Below are 19,041 nucleotides of genomic sequence, written 5' to 3' on the forward strand. Positions count from 1 at the left end.
ACTCAATATTTTAGGAACGGTTTCTTCCATTCTGCCATCAGATTTCTGAACAGTCCATGAACAGTAATTCACTATTCTTCTCTTACACGACTTATTTACTTTATGTACGTAATTTACACATTTTCTCTCTTTGTAGCCACAAAACAACAAATTTCACAACACACATCAGTAGTAATAAAACTGATTTTAATTCTGATCGTGTTTCTGTAAATTCCTTCTACAACTTCTCTGTGGCCAAAACTGTATTTAATAAATGATTTGCCTGATCTTGTATTCTGTGTCTATTTAGAAAGCCCTGTATCCATCTGCTTCATTTTTAACCAATCTGCACTGTCACTTCCATTGAACTCTGCACAAATATACCCTTGTCTCTGCATTCTTGTGTACCTTGTGGAATTCCACCATATGATTTAAATTGCCTCCACTCCATCTTCACCACTGCTCAATGTATTATCCCGCCCCTCCATGTATCGTCCCACCTGACCTTCTCTCTCCTGTGTTGACAGTGTACTCCAGAGAGCTGAGAAACAAGGCAGCACTCTGCAACTAAAATCACCCTGCTTTCCTCATTCTGCCAAAGGGTCTTCAAGCTGAAATTTTGTTTCTCTTTCCTCACCAATAGAGTCATGGTCAAACAGCCCAGAAACAGGCTTTCAGCCCCTTGACCATGCCAACCAGGATGACCAGATAAGCTAGTCCCACTTGGCCATGTCTGGCCCATGCCACTCTGAACTTTCCTAACCATGTACTTATGCAAACACCTTCTAAATGTTCCTATTGTACCTGCTTCAACTACCTCCTCTCACAGCTCGTTCCACATACACACCACTCTCTGGATGAAGAGGTTTAAAAGGTCCTTTTTAAGCCTTTCCCTTCTCACCCTAAACCTGTGCCTTCTGGATTGTAATTCCTTTCCCTGGGGGAAAAGCTTTTTTTTCCCTCCATGTTCCTCATGATCTTACATATCTTTTTAAGGTCACTCCTCAGCTTCCGACAATCTGAGGAATAAAGTCCTAGCCTGCCCTAACACTCCCTATAAGGTAGGTCCTTGAGTCCTGGCCACATTCTCATTAATCTTCACACTCACCCCACCTATTCCCTCATGGTTTTATACATCTCCACAAGGTCAAGTTGCTGCCCAATCTCTTGTGCCTTTCCAGTGTTAAGTGTTTTGGCTTTACAAAAGCGAATGGAGTTAACTGGCGATATTCCCATGAACCTTTTCCTGCAACAGTTCTTGTAAAGCTTTGGTGTAGCTGTGAAGCTCTTTGTAGAGTTCCATAGCAACAAATAATATGTATTTTATCTGACCGTTCATGGGGCCAGTTCCATCATGATCACTAGTTCTCCTACATTAAGGACCCCTATCACCCAGGACGTGCCCTCTTCTCAATACTACCATCAGGGCGGCAGTACAGGAGCCTGAAGACCCACACTCACAGCAGCTTCTTCACAATCAGATTTCTGAACAGTCAATGAACACTTCCTCGTAACAAGCACAAAATGCAGGGGGATCTCAGCAAGCCAGGCAGCATCTGTGGAAAAGAGTAAACAGTCGACGTTTCGGGACAAGACACTTCATCAGGACTGGAGAGAAAAGGATAAGGAGTCAGATTTAGAAGGTAAGGGGGAGGGGAAGAAACACAAGGTGATAAGTGGAACTGGAAGTGGCAGAGGGGTGAAGTAAAGAGCTGAGAAGTTGATTGATGAAAGAGATACAGGGTTGGGGAAGGGGGAATTTGATAGGAGAGGTCAGAAGACGTTGGAAGAAAGAAAAGGGGGAGAAGCACCAGAGGGAGGTGATGGGCAGGTAAAGAGATAAGGTGAGAGGGGGAAATGGGAATGGGGAATGGTGCGGCGGGTGGCAGTACTGGAATTTCATGAAATCCATGTTCATGCCATCAGCTTGGAGGCTACCCAGACAGAATACAAGGTGTTGTTTCTCTAAATTGAGAGTGGCCTCGTCACGACAATACAGGAAGCCATGGACTGATATGTCAGAATATGAAATTTGACGGTAGGGTAGACCAGGTAAGTTTGAGGGCAGGAAGTTGACTCCAACTTCCACCCTGTCCACAAATTTACCTGGTCCATTTTTGACACCTCCCTCCCTTTTCTTGATCTCTCTGTCTCTATCTGTGGAGAAAGCTTATCTACTGGTGTCTATTATAAATGCACAGATTCTCACAGCTACTTAAACTATGCCTATTGCTAACCTCTTCTCTTAATTCCTCTGTCTCTGCAGCATCTGCTCTCAGGATAAGGTTTTACATTCCAGAACGAAGGAGATATCCACCTTCTTCCGAGAAGGGGGCTTCCCTTCCTCCACCATCAACACTGCCCTCAAATGTATCTCTTCCATTTCACGCATGTGTACCCTCACTCTGTCCTCCCCTCACCCCACCAGGGATAGGGTTCCTCGTGTCCTCACCTACCACCCCACCAGCCTCCGCCTCCAGCACATAATTCTCCGTAACCTGCCATCTCCAATGGGATCCCACTACCAAGCACATCTTTCCTTCCCCACCACCTTCTGCCTTCTGTAGGGATCAATTCCTATGCAAGACCATTCATTCCTCCCCACTGATCTCCCTGCTGGCAATTATCATTACAAGTGGAACAAGTGCTACACCTGCCCCTACACGTTCTCCCTCACTACCATTCAGGGCCTCAAATAGTCCATCCAGGTGAGGTGACATTTCACCTGCAAGTCTTTTGGGGTTATCTGCTGGATCCGAATCTCCCAGAGTGGCATCCTGTATATTGGTGATAGATTGGGAGACTGCCTCGCCAAGTGCCTACGCTCCACCTGCTAGAAAAAGCAGGATTTCCCAGTGGCCACCCACTTTAATCTCACTTCCCATTCCAACATGTCAGTCCATGGCCTCCTCTTCTGTCATAATAAGGCCACTCTCAGGTTGGAGGAGCAACATCTTATATTCCGTCTGTGGAGCCTCCAACCTGATGGCATGAACATTGATTTCTCAAACTTCTGGTCATGCCCCCCTCCTTCACCATTCCCATTTTTCTCTCTCACCTTATCTCCTTACCTGCCCATCACCTCCGTCTGCTGCCCCTCCCCCTTTTCTTTCTTCCATGGCCTTCTGTCCTCTCCTATCAGATTCCCCCTTCTCCAGCCCTGTATCAATTTCACCAATCAAATTTCCAGCTCCTTACTTCACCCCTCTCCCACTTCCAGTTTCACCTATCACCTTGTGTTTCTTCCTCCCCTCACCCCAACTTCTAACTCTGACTCCTCATCTTTTATTTCTCCAGCCCTGATGAAGGGTCTCGGCCTGAAACATCGACTGTACTCTTTTCCATAGATGCAGCCCAGCCTGTTGAGTTCTTCCAGCATTTTGGGTCTGTTGCTTGGATTTCCAGCATCTGTAGATTTTCTCTTGTTTGTGAATGAACACTGCCTCATTACTTTTGGTGTCTTTTTGCACTGTTTAATGTTTTATATTGCTTTGTTACTGTAATTTATATAATTATAATGCACTTCACTGCAATTCTGCTGCAAAACAACAATTTTTAGAACACATGTTGGATATTTTAACCTGCTTCTGATTCAGATGTGTATAACATTGCATTTAACCTCATGAGATTGGGTTATTCCCAGTACTGTTCCCAATAGCTAAGCCGAACACTGCACGAATCAACATCTTAAAGCCTTGTATCCATTGTCGTTGCTAAATTAGGCACATTGGGACCGTAACTCCATACACTCACTCTTTAAATGTAATGAAACTTCGGGAATTTTTAAGAAAATATAATGTTATTAATGTTCTGAGCAATTAATCCAAACATTCTAGTCTGAACCACACCGGAGGACCTTCACAGGGAAACATCCACACATCTGCCACCAACAACAAAAGCTTTTAGATAGTGCTTCTAATCTGTAGAAAAATGACCCAAATTGCACCAAAGGAATGTAGCCAGACATTGCATGGTGAGTGAAATACTATGGGTAAGCTGCCACCAAGCTCACTCACTCAAAGAGGCAGGTTTTTAAAGGTCACAAAAGGAGGAGGTGCAATTCAGAGAGACTTCTGTGACATGAAGAAAAACACCAGATGAGTTAACATCCTCTGCTAGTGGGACAAATAAATTTAAACACATTCTTGTACTCAACGCTTCAAGGGAAAAAGCATGCTCAAACAGATATGTTGAAGCCACTGTGTCAATTAATCTGTTCGGTCTAAAGTAACACTTAATTCTTCAATGAAGCAGGGTTACAGTTATTTTTAATAAAATCATAACATCATTATTGCATCAATTTTGCTCTAAGCAATGAAAACATTTCATAAGACATAGGAGCAGAATTTGGTCATTTCCTCTTGGCTGATTATCATCCTCTCAACCCCATTCTCCTGCCTTCTCCCCATAACCTTTGACACCCTTAATAATTAAGAACCCATCAACCTGTGCTTGAAATATACCCAATGTCATGGCTCCCACAGCTGTTCATGGCAATGAATTCCACAGCTTGCCACCATCTGACTAAAAAAAATCCTCAGGCAACACACAAAAAAAAGTGCTGGTGGAACGCAGCAGGCCAGTCAGCATCTATAAGGAGAAGCACTGTCAACGTTTCGGGTGGAGACCCTTCATCAGGACTAACTGAAAGGAAGGATAGTAAGAGATTTGAAAGTAGGAGGGGAGGGGAATTTTTTGTGTGTTGCTTCAATTTCCAGCATCTGCAGATTTCCTCATGTTTGCTCCGCAAAAAAAAAAAAATCCTCATCTGTTCTGAGGAGACATACTTCTAATCTGAGGCTGTGTCCTCTGGTCCAAGACTCACCCACTAGAGCAGCAGTTTCCAATCTGGGGCCCCTGGGCCCCTGGATAATGGTAAGGATCCATGGCATAAGGAAAGCTGGGAAACTTTGCACTCGAAGCAACAAACTCTCCATGTCCACTTTTTTTAGGCCTTGGAATATTCGATCATTTTCAATCAGACCCCCCCCACTCATTCTTCAAAACTCCAGCGGATACAGGCCCAGAACCTGCTAAACCCATTTAACCCATTCATTTACTGAATCATTGTTGCATGGAAGGCTACTGGTTCTTTAACAGCTCCAGTATAAAATAATAAGAGGCATGGGGTGGACAGCCAGCACCTTTCTCCCCAGAGCAGCAAAAGCTAATACCAGAGAACATACTTTTAAGGTGACTGGAGAAAAGTATGGGGTAGGGGGTTGTCAGAGGTATTTGGTTTTAAGAGTGGCAAGTGTATGGAACCCACTATGCAGTGGTGGTGGGAGAGACAACTATACTAGGGACCCTTCGATAGGCACCTAGATGAAAGATAAATGGAGGGCTATGTGGGAGGGAAGGGTTAGATTAAAAGGCTGGTACAGCATCATGGGCTGAAGGACCTGTAATGGGCAGTTCTATGTTCTACACCCAAACCAAGTGACCTTCACAGCAATATCATCATTTCCTCAACAAGAGGGCGGGGCAGGAACTCTGCCACCACCCCTCCAAGTCACACACTGGTTTGACAAAAATATGTTGCTGTTTCTTCATTGCTCAGTCTAAGTCCTGAAATCTTATATCTTACATTAAATGCCAGTACTGGTGAATAAGAGGCTGAAGGCATTCTCATAAGTATCAAAATAGAGGATTAGAGATGAATAGTCAAGTTTTTAGCCTGGGAAGAAAAGTTTCAACTTTCCTGTCCTAATAAACAAACTCAGTGCAAAAAAAAAGATTGAAAATCCTACAGGGATTCTGCCCTTGGTGAATTGTCAAATTCCTTTGTGAATCAGAAAGCAGAACTTTTCACTCTGCCCGGCTCAGCTTTGTTTGTTTATAAATCTGTTCCCACGGAGATTCTTTCACTCTCTTGTTCCCTCACCCACCACCCTTCATTCGCCATCGTCTCAACCATTTTTTTCTTTTTTCCCCTCTCCCTCTCTCTAGTTCTCTCGCTCTCTCTTTCTCCCTTCACCCCTCCCCTCTGTTTCTGTCTGTCAGTCTGTCCTCTTCTTCCTGGTTTGAGGCCTCTCGATTCCTATCCCTATCCTATCAACAGCCCCGTATGCACTCTATGTCCCGTATGTCCATGTACAGAAAGTCCCTCATCCTTAGAAACATTATGCTCAATATCTTCTGCTCTTTCTCTAAAACTTCCTTATCTTTCCTAAGATGTAGTAGCCAGAACTGGACCAACCTATGATTTATAAACAGTCTTCATAACTTCCTTTGTGCTTTTCAGCAAGTCACTCCATGAAGTCAGGTATTCACTATGCTTTTTAACCATTTTCTCAGCCTATCCCTTTAGCAACCTATCCACAATAGATAGATCTCCTCAGATCTCCCTGTCAGACTCCTTTTAGAATGGGTTTCCAACGTTCCCCGTTATGTTTGCTGCATTTTCTATTTTTATTTCTGAGATACGTGAGATTGAAGATTGGAATCTGAAGCAACACAAAAACATGACAGAGTAACTTGTGGGTCAGGCAGCCTCTATGGGGAGAAATTAAGAGTCGACATTTCATGTCAAAACCCTTCAAAACATCGACTGTACATCTCCATCCGTGGATGCTGCCTGACTCAATGAGCTCCTCCAGTGATTTTTGTATTACTCCATTTTCATTTCAGATTTCTAAATCTGATTCTTAAAATTACTTTTATTTACAAGAAATATTCTCTCCTCTTTCTTTCCTGACTCTGCAAGCCCACAAACAGGGCACCTGTTTTTAAATGTCAGTAACACTTTGGCAACTAATTGCCATTGTATGGAGACCAAATGAGCTAGTGGGCTGCAGGTGGCATCATAGCATGACCCAAACATTTAAAACCATGCAGGTAAACAAATTTGCCACACTTTAATGCCATGGAGAGGGTTAACAGAGGTGTGGGGATTATCATAGACAGGGGATCAACAAGGGATTTGAAAACAAGCCCAAGAACTTTAAAACTGAGCTCTTGTCTGACCTGTGAAGGTTGGTGAACGCTGAGCTGATAAATAAATGGCATATGGTCAGAGTTGGAGATAAAGATAGATCTTTAAAATGATGGCAAGTCTATAGGGAGCTGAACAAGTTAGGCAGAGCAGCTGCCTACTCAAATAGTTATAGTGTGGGATTTTGCTAATTTATTGCTGTGCTTCATTCCTCTGTTCCTTTGTTGTCCTCTGACCTCATTGCCCTTTCTACCTATCTATAACAATCACAGCACGGAAACAGGCCATTCCGGCCCTCCTAATCTCTTATACTTTATTACACACTGAAGGAGGCTTTTCTGCACAGTTATTCCATGCCAGCTCTCAGGAAGCAATGCTATCATTCCCATTCCTCACTAACTTTCTCTGTGATCTATACTCAGTGATCACTTTATTAAATGCCTCCTGCACCTAATAAAATGGTCAGTGAGTGTATGCTCGTGGTCCGCTGTTGCTGTAGCCCATCCACTTCAAGATTTGATGTGTTCTGTGTTCACAGATGCTCTTCTGCATCTCTGTGATTATTTGAGTTACTGTCACCTTCCTGTCAGCTTGAAACAGTCTGGCCATTCTCCTCTGACCTCTCTCATAAACAGAACTGCTGCTCACCAGGAGTTTTTTTGTTTCTCACACTATTCACTATAAACTCTAGAGACTGTTGTCTATGAAGGTTCTCAATCATCCAGGTCATTGTATATCAAGCAGTAGTAAATCAAGGCTGTGTTGTCTAGAATACATTTCGCTAATCACCCGAGAGGCTTCGTCAGTTCTAATCCATGGTGGGTTGTTTTCCAGTTTATAAACTCTGAACTGTTCAAAGGTATAGCAATCACATGAGGATCACTAATAATCGTAGAGGTAATGAGAGGATCATTAGTCTTATCTTTGTATGAATGGAGGTGGACTGTTGTGGAGATGTTAGGACTACATTGTAATTTGCACAATAGTTCACACCTCCTTTCATGTGATTGCTCTCCATTAGTTCCCTTCAGATTCTACTTACTTGGAGCAGTGACCAATTATTCTGCCAACCGTCACATCCTTGGGATACAAGAGAAAACTGGAGCACTCTGGGTGAAACCCACATGGTCACAGGGAGAACATGCAAATTCCACAGCAAGAGCATCTAAGGTCAGAATCAAACTCGGGTCACCCCAAAGCTGTGAGATAGCAGTTCTACCCATGAGGCCTCTGAGCCCCCTAATATACATTGCATCACACTCCTAAAGAATCAAGGAGCCAGCAAATATGACAAAAAGAATCAGAAACAAACGGAAAAATAAACTGAACTTGTTCTTCCAATTCCTCAGCAGAAAAATAGCGTCTTTGTTAAATATTTTCACAGAGAGGTCACTGAGTGAATTATGTTCTATAGATCACAGCACAGAAAGAGCCTTTGTTCTCCTACTCAAGATCAAGTTACACTCCTTTTTGGAACAGATGAAGAGATTTTATGCATCGATATGTATTCCCAAACTCCAATCCAGTAAATGCAAATCAGAATCTGAGCCTGAGCTCACGGCAATTCCCTTGGATTGAGGCCGTGCAACTCTGTTGCTTATAGTGGGATTCCCAACAGGAAACACTCATCAGAAAATTTCAAGCCCATCCTCCTCGGACCCAAAGGACGGAGAAGGGAGTCCCCACAGCTGGACAGTGCTGAGGACATAAGTAAGGTTGGGTTCCAGTGGGGGTGGACAGGGGCAGGGGACAGGGAGAAGACACAAGATTTGGAACAAAAGAAGCAAACTAAAACAGGTGAGTGAGGGAGCCTACAGCACAGTCAACAGTAGGAGCTATTATCCCCATTAAACACTGCCCCAGGTGAGCTGCAATACAACATCTGGTCGGTATTAAGACTGCTGTCAGTGATAGGACCACACTTCCACAGTGGGACGTCACTTTGTAACCCAGCAAGACCAATTTCATTTGTAATTAATATAGCTTCAGTCAAGCAAAGGATTTAGAGCAGTAAAGAATGGGGTACTTTGATTAGAAAACTGTTCCATCAGATCCTGACAACCTACAGCTCAATTCATGAGGTAACAGATTCTCCAACGGCTCTATAAACCGCCAAAGTGAATCACAGATATGCGTTCACAAATAAACCAAGGGAAGCTTTCGAGCCAAAAGCGGGAGACATCCATTCACACAGCAGTTTTAACCATAAGGCACGGGGCAGGATTAGGCCATTTGGCCCATCAAGTCTGCTCAGCCAGTGGCTGATAACAGCAGTTTTCATCCCTTCACTTCTTGATTCCAGCCATCTGAACATTCTTTCTCCCCATTTCCAAAAGTTTTTCAAGAATGTGTTTTTAAAAAAAAATCCCACATAGAATGTCTCTTCAATACCCTGAGGATTTGGGGGGCTTATGGAGAATTGCCAATGCTTTCTAATCAGTAGAAATGGAAACACAAGCTTCTACACACAGGAGAGACAGAGGGAGACACAGAGAGTGTGTTAGATTGAGATAGAGAGAGAGGGAGAGCGCGCAAGGGGGACAAACTGGGAGATTCAGAGATAGAAAGCAGGAGACACAGGGAGACAGATGAACATGAGGAAGACGGAGGCAGAGAGAGAAAAGGAGGAGGGGAGGAGAATAAAGAAATTGAGAGGAGCAGGTGGGGGAGAAAAGAGGAGAGAAAGAATGAGAAGAGCAAGGGGATAGAGAGGTAGAGGGGAAGGGAAAGGGGAGTGGAGGAGGGAAGAGAGACTGGGGAACTGAGGGAATATAAAGAGTGTCAGATGGTTGGAGGGTGAATGAGGGGTAGGAGGGGAATAAAGAGGGAGTTGGGAGACTGGATTAGGCAGTTGGAAAAGAAGAAGGGAGAAAGAAGAGTGTTAGAGGGCTTGTGGAGAGAGGGGCAGAGAGACTGGGAGAGAGCAGGGAGGGGAAGAGGAGAGACGGCATAAATTGGGGGAGTTGCCGTGGAGGGACTGGGGGAGGGGAGAGAGTGGGAGGGGGAGGGGGAGAGTGGGAGAGGGGAGGGGGCAGAGGGAGGGGAGAGTGGGAGTTAAACTAAGTAAGGGGATAGCAGAGAGAGAAAACAAAACTATCACTGATACTGGACATGGCATTTTTTTCCCCAAACTCAGAGTAAGTCACCATGAGCTCAGACCACCCACGCATGCAGGATCCTGTTCTCAACCTCAGCTGACGTTTCTGTCAGTCTGAGAGAGGTGACAGCACAGAGACGGCACTTAACATAACCTGGTCCGCTCTCAGTGGGCCCCCACCAGTCAAAACAGTCGGAGACCCAGCGCACTAGAGTGGGTCAAGCTGTAGCTGCCTCACCACATCTGACGGAATTATGTTTGTTTTTTCCGAACAGGAAAAATTACCAACACCTTTTATGTTAAAATTAGTTCCATAAAAACCAAAGAAATATGATGATTAGGAACCCCTTGTGCTTGCTCCATTCAGTAAGTTCTGGATGATGTGATTTTGGCTTCAGTCCCAGTTTCCTGCCTAATCCCCAAAATGCTCAACTCCCATAGGAACCAAACATTTGTCAGCTTTGGCAATGAATATATTCAGTGATTCAGCCTTCACAGCTGACTGGACTAAAGACAAAACTTACAACCCTCAGAGAAAAAAAAATCATTTTCCCTCATCTTAAAGGGCAATTCTTCATCACAAGAAAATTGGAGCAGGAGTAGGCCTCAACCCTGCCCCACCATTCAACATGATCACAGCTATTCTACACTGGCCTCAATTCCTCTCCCATGCTTATTTCTAGTCCTCAATTTCCTAAACTTTCAAAAGTGTGTCAGTCAGAACCCGAATAATGAGGCTCCTCTTACTTTGATAATATCTTCCTAAGGTCAAAGTTCAAACTACGCTTATTATCAAATTAAGCATGTTACCTTGAGATTCATTTTCTTGCAGCCATTTACAGAAAAGAAGTACAACATAATTTTTATGAAAAACTATACATAAATACACAAAGACTGATAACCAATGTGCAAAAGAAAATTGTGCAAATTGTAACAATACTGAGAACATGAGTCTTTGAAAGTGAGACAGTAGATAGTAGAATTAGCTCAGAATAGTGTTGAATGAAGGTATCGCGTTGGTTCAGGAGCCAGATGGTTGCAAGGTAGTAACTGTTACTGAAGCTGCTGGTGCGGGACCTAAGCCTCCTATATCTCCTGCATTCTGGTAGCACTGAGAAGACAGCATGGTCACCAACCGCTTTCTTGTGGCAGTGCTCCATGTAAACGTGCTCAGTGTGGGGAGGGTTTTGCCTGTGATGGACTGGGTGAGATCCACCACTTTCTGTAGCCTCTTCCATTCCAGGGCATTGGTGTTTCCATACCAAGCCATGATGCAACTATGAATGATATCCTCCACTGTACATCTACAAAAGTTTGTCAAAATCTTTGGTGACATGCCAAATCTACATGAACTTCTAAGAGAGTACAACCTTCCAGAATGCAGATAATTCTCAGGCAGTATACCAACAATGAAGCAACAGCAACCTAATTCCCACAACAGAGTAATTTCTTCTCAGGTACTTTACAGGAGGGTAATTAAACAATGTTTCAGTGAGATGCTGGGGAAGGTGGAGGCTGGGTTTAGGGAGGGATAAAGTGGGAAAGGGCTGACAGTCACAGAAGGAATTTCCAGACTTTGGTTGGGCTACAAGCTGACTACTGCCTACAGACCAGATAACCTCAACATGGGAAACAGGTTACTGTGGTGCAGAGGAGATTTATCTACATTCTTTCAAATTGGAATAGTTTTCTTTGAGTAATGAAGATTAGGGTTAGAGAATCGTAAATTTAATTGACATGAGTAAAGTAAGAAGTCTAAGTGTGGTCTGTAGATTATGGGCTGAATATGGGAAACTGGGACTAGGCAGGGAGGATGCTGTGCTTGGCATGGACCAGTTGGACTGCAGGACCTATTTTCAAGCAGTATTATTATATGGCTCTACTATTCTCAGAGACCATAACTGGAACAGTATAGGCATCTTGGAAGATCACTCACTTGCAGTGAATAAGATCCAAGCCAAGGGATTTGAATATTTGGGAAAGGTCCAGCCTCTTCTGCTCCTGTAAACTCAGCATCTCTCTCTCAAATGTCACATTCCAATAAAACTCACTGCTAAGCCCCAACAACTGAGGGACACAGCATCCCACCAAATCACAGGCCAAGGATGTTCTAGTCTTCACAACTGATTGAAAGCAGAACATTTCAGTTACTTTACAGAGAACAGGCATAGCTAGTCAGAGCTAACATGAACACTTGTGTCTATCCCCGAGCCAAGTGGGTTAAGGGCTTGAAGCAGATGGAATTTGAGAGCCCCATAAACACTTCTCCAGCAGATGCCAAATTAAGTTGAAGTTAATAGGTCACTGAGCCAAAGGGGATGCTTTGAGAAGAATAATGTTTCACCATATCTCTCTCTTCAATTTCTCATGTTCCACCTACGGTATTTCAACAAGGGACAATCAGGGACTTGAAGAATAATGGTATTGCAAGTCAAGGTAAATTAAAGTACATATATATCATATATTACCTTGAGATTCATTTTCTTGGAGGCATTTACAGGAAAATAAAGAAATACAAAATAATTTATGAAAATCTATACCTATCCACCATCAAGGACATATATACAGAAAGAAAGCAGAAAAGGCCAGCAATATCATGAAGGATCCCACCCACCCTGCAGATGGACTGTCTGTCCCACTCCCATCAAGGACAAGTCTACGCAGCATCCACAAAAAGACCAACCATGCCATCAGGCTGATCAACACCTCCACCCATTAGCCCACCCTACCACTATTTACTGACAGACGTCTTTTATATATAAGCCTAACCCTGTACACTGTATCACAATCAGTCTAATCTTACAGCTTTATGACCACACTCAGTTACTTATACATTATGTTTTATAGGACTACTTTTATATTTATATTTATTGTATTTTTTATGCAGCATCAGACCTGGAGTAATCATTGTTAACACTCCGAGACCGAAGAATGACAATAAATATATAATCTTGAATCTTGAATATATAAAGACTGACAAACAAGCAATGAGCAAAAGAGGAAAAATTGCTAAATTACAAAAGATAGACAGACGGAGAGATAAACACTGAAACTATATGTTGTACAGTCCTTGAAAGTGAGTCTATAGATTGTGGGATCAATTCAATGTTGAGGTGAGTGAAGTTATCCATACTGGTTCAGGAGCCTGACAGTTGTAGAGTAGTAACTGTTCCTGAACCTGGTGGTGTGGGACCTGAGGCTCCTATACCTCTTTCCTGGTGGCAGCAGTGAGAGAGCATGCCTTGGATAATAGAGATCCTTGATGATGTTCGCTGCTTTTTTGTGGCTGAGCTCTTTGTAGATGTGTTCAAAGATGGGGAGGGGACTTGCTTGCCATGGACTTGCATATGGACAAGAATTATAAGGAAAGACAGGCGATATTTGGTATGTTTTTTTAAAAATGTGTCCAAATGTGTCACTAAGCATGGTGAAACAGAGGTTAAGTGAAGGGAAAACATGAGATCACATCCCTTCATAACACTTGGTTCATACAAACCCTGTGGTCCAACTGGTCTATGCCAAACAAGAATCTAAGCTGGTCGGATTTGTGTGTGTTTGGCCCATAACTTTCTGAAACTTTTCTATCCAAATGGCACATAAGGCCTGCTTCTACCCCATTGTTATAAATTCTTGAATGATAAGATGGACTCTTGACTTTCCAATCTATTAATGTTCTTGTACCTTATAGTTGACCTGCATTGCTCCAGCCATTGCACTGTAGTTTGTTATTGCTTTACCTTATATTATCTTAATGCACTGGGTAATGATTTGATCTGTTTGAACAGCTAGTTTGTGGGAAAAGCTTTTCATGGTATCTTGGTAAATGTGACAATAACAAACTAATTCCAATTTTAAGTACCTGTCCAAGTGTCTTTTAGACATTGTTAATGCACCCACCTCAACAAATTCCTCTGGCAGCTCATTCTAGTTCCTGAACTCCCGCTGGGAGAAAAAGTTGCCACTCAGGTCCCTATTAGATCTCACCCCTCACCAAATACCAACCCCGGCTAGTTCTTAATTCCACACCCAAGCAAAAACAAAAAAAAATTAAATGATTTCATAGAACGTAGAACATAGATTAGTACAGTACATTACAGGCCCTTCAGCCCACAATGTTGTGCCGACCCTCAAACCCTGCCTTCCATATAACCCCCCACCTTAAATTCCTCCATATACCTGTCTAGTAGTCTCTTAAACTTCACTAGTGTATCTGCCTCCACTACTGACTCAGGCAGTGCATTCCACACACCAAACACTCTCTGAGTGAAAAACCTTCCTCTAATATCCCCCTTGAACTTCCCTCCCCTTAACTTAAAGCCATGTCCTCTTGTAGATAGATAGATAGATAGATAGATAGATACTTTATTCATCCCCATGGGGAAATTCAACTTTTTTTCCAATGTCCCATACACTTGTTGTAGCAAAACTAATTACATACTGAGCAGTGGTGCCCTGGGGAAGAGGTGCTGGCTGTCCACTCTGTCTATTCCTCTTAATATCTTGTACACCTCTATCATGTCTCCTCTCATCCTCCTTCTCTCCGAAGAGTAAAGCCCTAGCCCCCTTAATCTCTGATCATAATCCATACTCTCTAAACCAGGCAGCATCCTGGTAAATCTCCTCTGTACCTTTTCCAATGTTTCCACATCCTTCCTATACTGAGGTGACCAAAACTAGACACAGTACTCCAAGTGTGGCATAACTAGAGTTTTATAGAGCTTCATCATTACATCGCGTCTCTTAAAACTCTATCCTTCGACTTATGAAAGCTAAAACCCCATAAATGTTCTTAACTACCCTATCTACCTGTGAAGCAAATTCCAGGGATCTGTGGACATGTACCCCCAGATCCCTCTGCTCCTCCACACTACAAAGTATCCTGCCATTTACTTTGTGCTCTGCATTGGAGTTTGTCCTTCCAAAGTGTAACACCTCACACTTCTCTGGGTTGAACTCCATCTGCCACTTCTCAGCCCACTTCTGCATCCTATTAATGTCTCTCTGCAATCTTTGACAATCCTCTACACCATCTACAAACACCACCGACCTTTGTGTCGTCTGCAAACTTGTCAACCCACCCTTCTACCCCCACATCCAGGTTGTTAATAAAAATCACAAAAAGTAGAGGTCCCAGAACAGATCCTTGTGGGACACCACTAGTCACAACCCTCCAATCTGAATGTACTCCCTCCACCACAACCCTCTGCCTTTTGCAGGCAAGCCAATTCTGAATCCATCTGGCTAAACTTCCCTGGATCCCATGTCTTCTGACTTTCTGAATAAGCCTACCATGTGGAACCTTCTCAAATGCCTTACTAAAATCCATGTAGATCACATCCACTGCACTACCCTCATCTATATGCCTGGTCGCCTCCTCAAAGAACTCTATCAGGCTTGTTAGGCACGATCTGCCCTTCACAAAGCCATGTTGACTGTCCCTGATCAGACCATGATTCTCTAAATGCTCATAGATCCTATCTCTAAGAAACTTTTCCAACAGCTTTCCCACCACAGACGTAAAGCTCACTGGTCTATAATTACCTGGACTATCCCTACTACCTTTTTTGAACAAGGGGACAACATTTGCCTCCCTCCAATCCTTCGGTACCATTCCTGTGGACAACGAGGACATAAAGATCCTAGCCAGAGGTTCAGCAATCTCTTCCCTCGCCTCGTGGAGCAGCCTGGGGAATATTCCGTCAGGCTCCGGGGACTTATCTAGTATGGCATTCCCCCTAGTCGGCCTGTCAACATACTGTGACAAGAATCCATCCTGGACACACTTAACAAACTAAACAATCTAAACCCTTGGAACTAATCAAGTGCCAATCAATATTAGGGAAGTTAAAGTCACCTATGATAACAACCCTGTTATTTTTGCACCTTTCCAAAATCTGCCTCCCAATCTGCTCCTCGGTATCTCTGCTGCTACCAGGGGGCCTATAGAATACCCCCAGTAGAGTAACTGCTCCCTTCCTGTTCCTGACTTCCACCCATACTGACTCAAAAGAGGATCCTTCTACATTATCCACCCTTTCTGCAGCTGTAATAGTATCCCTGACCAGTAATGCCACCCCTCCTCCCCTTTTTTCCCCCTATCCCTTTTAAAGCACTGAAATCCAGGAATATTGAGAATCCTTTCCTGCCCTGGTGCCAGCCAAGTCTCCGTAATGGCCACTAAATCATAATTCCATGTTTGTATCCAAGCTCTCAGTTCATCACCTTTGTTCCTGATGCTTCTTGCATTGAAGTACACACACTTTAGCCCTTCTACCTTACTACCTTTACACCCTTTATTCTGCTGCTCTTTCCTCAAAGCCTCTCTGTACGTTAGATCTGGCTTTACTCATTGCACTTCTTTCACTGCTCTATCGCTCCAGGTCCCATATTCCTTGCAAATTAGCTTAAACCCTCTCGAACTCCCAAATTTCTGGCATTAAAAAGCTGATTCTATGAAACATGCTGATCCTACTAATTCTATGCATTGTATTAAAATCCCAACTTCTTCCCACATGCTTCTACAGGTGAGAAGATCGGGAAAGCTCTCTGCATTATTGTAAAAGGTGAAGGAATGCCTCATTTGTTTTTGATTTGGGTCACAGTGAGAAGGAAACCAAATCTCTCAGTTTGCAACTTGAGTAACTTACTCTCCTCAGACCAACAGTCTAAAGCGTGAAAGCTGACTAAAGGTTGGAACTGAGCTGGATACCTTAATGCCCCCCTAAATATTTGTTTCTCAGGCACCAAGCTACCCTAGTCACTTCCCTCACATATTTCACTGCATATGTCAGTGATAATAAAACTAATTCTGATTCTGACATTGAGGATTCACTCACAATCCCACAGATGACAACTCCAAACTACTGGCTCCTCAGGCAAGAACAAACATCAAAAATCCAAGACAAGCCAACAGTTGGTGTGGTGTTGTTATGTTCTACTGCTATATCCACTTTTTGCAAGTATTACTTCCCCGGAATCACTGCAAGCAAATGCAAGTGGATTTCAATCTATTTAATAAATATCATGGCTGCTTCAATTTTATGGAAGCAATGCAGGCCGTCCCAGGCAACGATCCGGAACGCAGGCCGTCCCGGCAATGATCTGGAATGCAGGCGGTCCTGGGCAATGATCCGGAACACAAGCCAGCCTGGGCAATGATCCAGAATGCAGGCTGGCCCGGGAAACAATCTGGAATGCAGGTTGTCCCGGGCAACGATCTGGAACGCAGGCTGTTCTGGACAATGCTCCAGAACGCAGGCCACCCCGGGAAACGATCCAGAACGCAGGCCGGCCTTGGAAACGATCCGGAACGCAGGCCGGCCTGGGGAACGATCCGGAACGCAGGCCGGCCTGGGGAACGATCCGGAACGCAGGCCGGCCTGGGCAACGATCCGGAACGCAGGCCGGCCTGGGCAACGATCCGGAACGCAGGCCGGCCTGGGCAACGATCCGGAACGCAGGCCAGCCCGGGCAACGATCCGGAACGCAGGCCAGCCCGGGCAACAATCCAGGACGCAGGCCAGCCCAGGAAACGATCTGGAATGCAGGCTGTCTTGGGCAACAATCAGGAATGCAGGCCATCCCAGGAAATGATCCGGAACACAGGCTGCCCAGGAAACAATCCGGAACGCAGGTCGGCCTGGGCAACGATCCAGTTCCATTTTTACAGAGGTCCACAAGTCAATTTTTTTCTCTAAGTTGGAAAATATTTTAACTGATTTGGTATGGTATTAGAAAGAATAGCAACCAAAGCACTAAAGACTGATAAGCAAGAACAATTACTAAAGGTGGAGAGAGGGGAAGCTAGTTCTGCCATTTGCAGGAATGAACACATGCTGAGGTGACAGTGAGGTGGTGATCAGGAAAGCACATCAGCCTATGCACTGTCTTAGGCATCGGGGAAGAGTTGACTTGTCAATGAGAATTCTCTCAAACTACTACAGATGAACTGTAGAAAGTATCCCGACGGGCTGCATCTCCACCTGGTGTGGCAACTGCTCTACTCTAGACTGAAGGAACCTGCAGAGAGTGGTACACACTTCCTAGTCCATCACAGCCTCATCACTTCATCCCTCTAGTCCATTGTCACAGTGTATGGCATCAGAAAGGCTAACAGTGTCGTCAAGGATGCCTGCTGCCCTGGCTGTTCCCTTTCCTCTCTCCTACCTTCTTAGAGTCAATACAGGAATTTGAAAGCCTGATTATGAGTCTCTACTGTTATCGGACTTCTAAAGCAATCACTTCTTTCAAATTCCCTTCCCATTGGTGCTACCAAATTCTTCAACACCTCACTCTAAATTTTCTGTGATTGTTCCCACTTAAATCTTTCCCAATTCATTTTAAAACTATGTTGTCTTGTTTTAGACTACCCTCCCTAGGAAAAGTGCTGTGACCACCTATGCCCCTCTAATTTTACACACTTCTACAGGTCAGCCCTCAACCTTCTACACTCCAGGAATACAGTACCAACCTCAGTCTCTCTTTACCATTCATGGCCTACAGTTCCAGCAACATCCTCATGAATCTCTTCTGCACCCAAAGTAATCACATCTGTCTTGCATTTCCACCAGAACTGCACACAATACTCTATATCTGGACTCACCAACATCTCATACTGCTGAAGCATGATGTCCAACTATAATCAATAATCAACGCCCTAACTAATGAAGGCATTATGACACATCACCACCACTCTTTCTAAGGGTGTCTCCACCTTCAGGAAATGGTACAGTTTTCTCAATTCCTCCTCATTTGGAGACCCGGGCATGCCTGGCACTGATTCCTTCCAGATCAAATCCAGAGAGGAGTTGGAAGCAAACTTAGCCATCATAAAATTTGGGAAATTCCAGCATGTGCCTGAAATGTCTTTGGGTTCCATTCAGAGCCCAAAGCATTAACACCCAGCAAGAGCTGGTCATCTTTTTTAACCAGTCAAAAGAGAGCACAAAGCAGAGGCAGATCGGAGTCAAGAATTGGCATGGAGACGGTGGGCTGAATGTCCTCATTGTTTGCCAATCTTTCTGAAACTTTC

General features: G+C 43.9%; 1 protein-coding gene across 2 annotated transcripts in view; it reads right to left on the minus strand.

The window, feature by feature from the left end:
• The window catches only part of LOC140740297 (uncharacterized), a 406,935-nt gene that overhangs the window by 283,770 nt on the left and 104,124 nt on the right, over window positions 1-19,041 (minus strand). The window lies entirely within an intron of this gene.

Source organism: Hemitrygon akajei, chromosome 16, assembly GCF_048418815.1.
Source record: "Hemitrygon akajei chromosome 16, sHemAka1.3, whole genome shotgun sequence".
Classification (NCBI taxonomy): Eukaryota; Metazoa; Chordata; class Chondrichthyes; order Myliobatiformes; family Dasyatidae; genus Hemitrygon; species Hemitrygon akajei.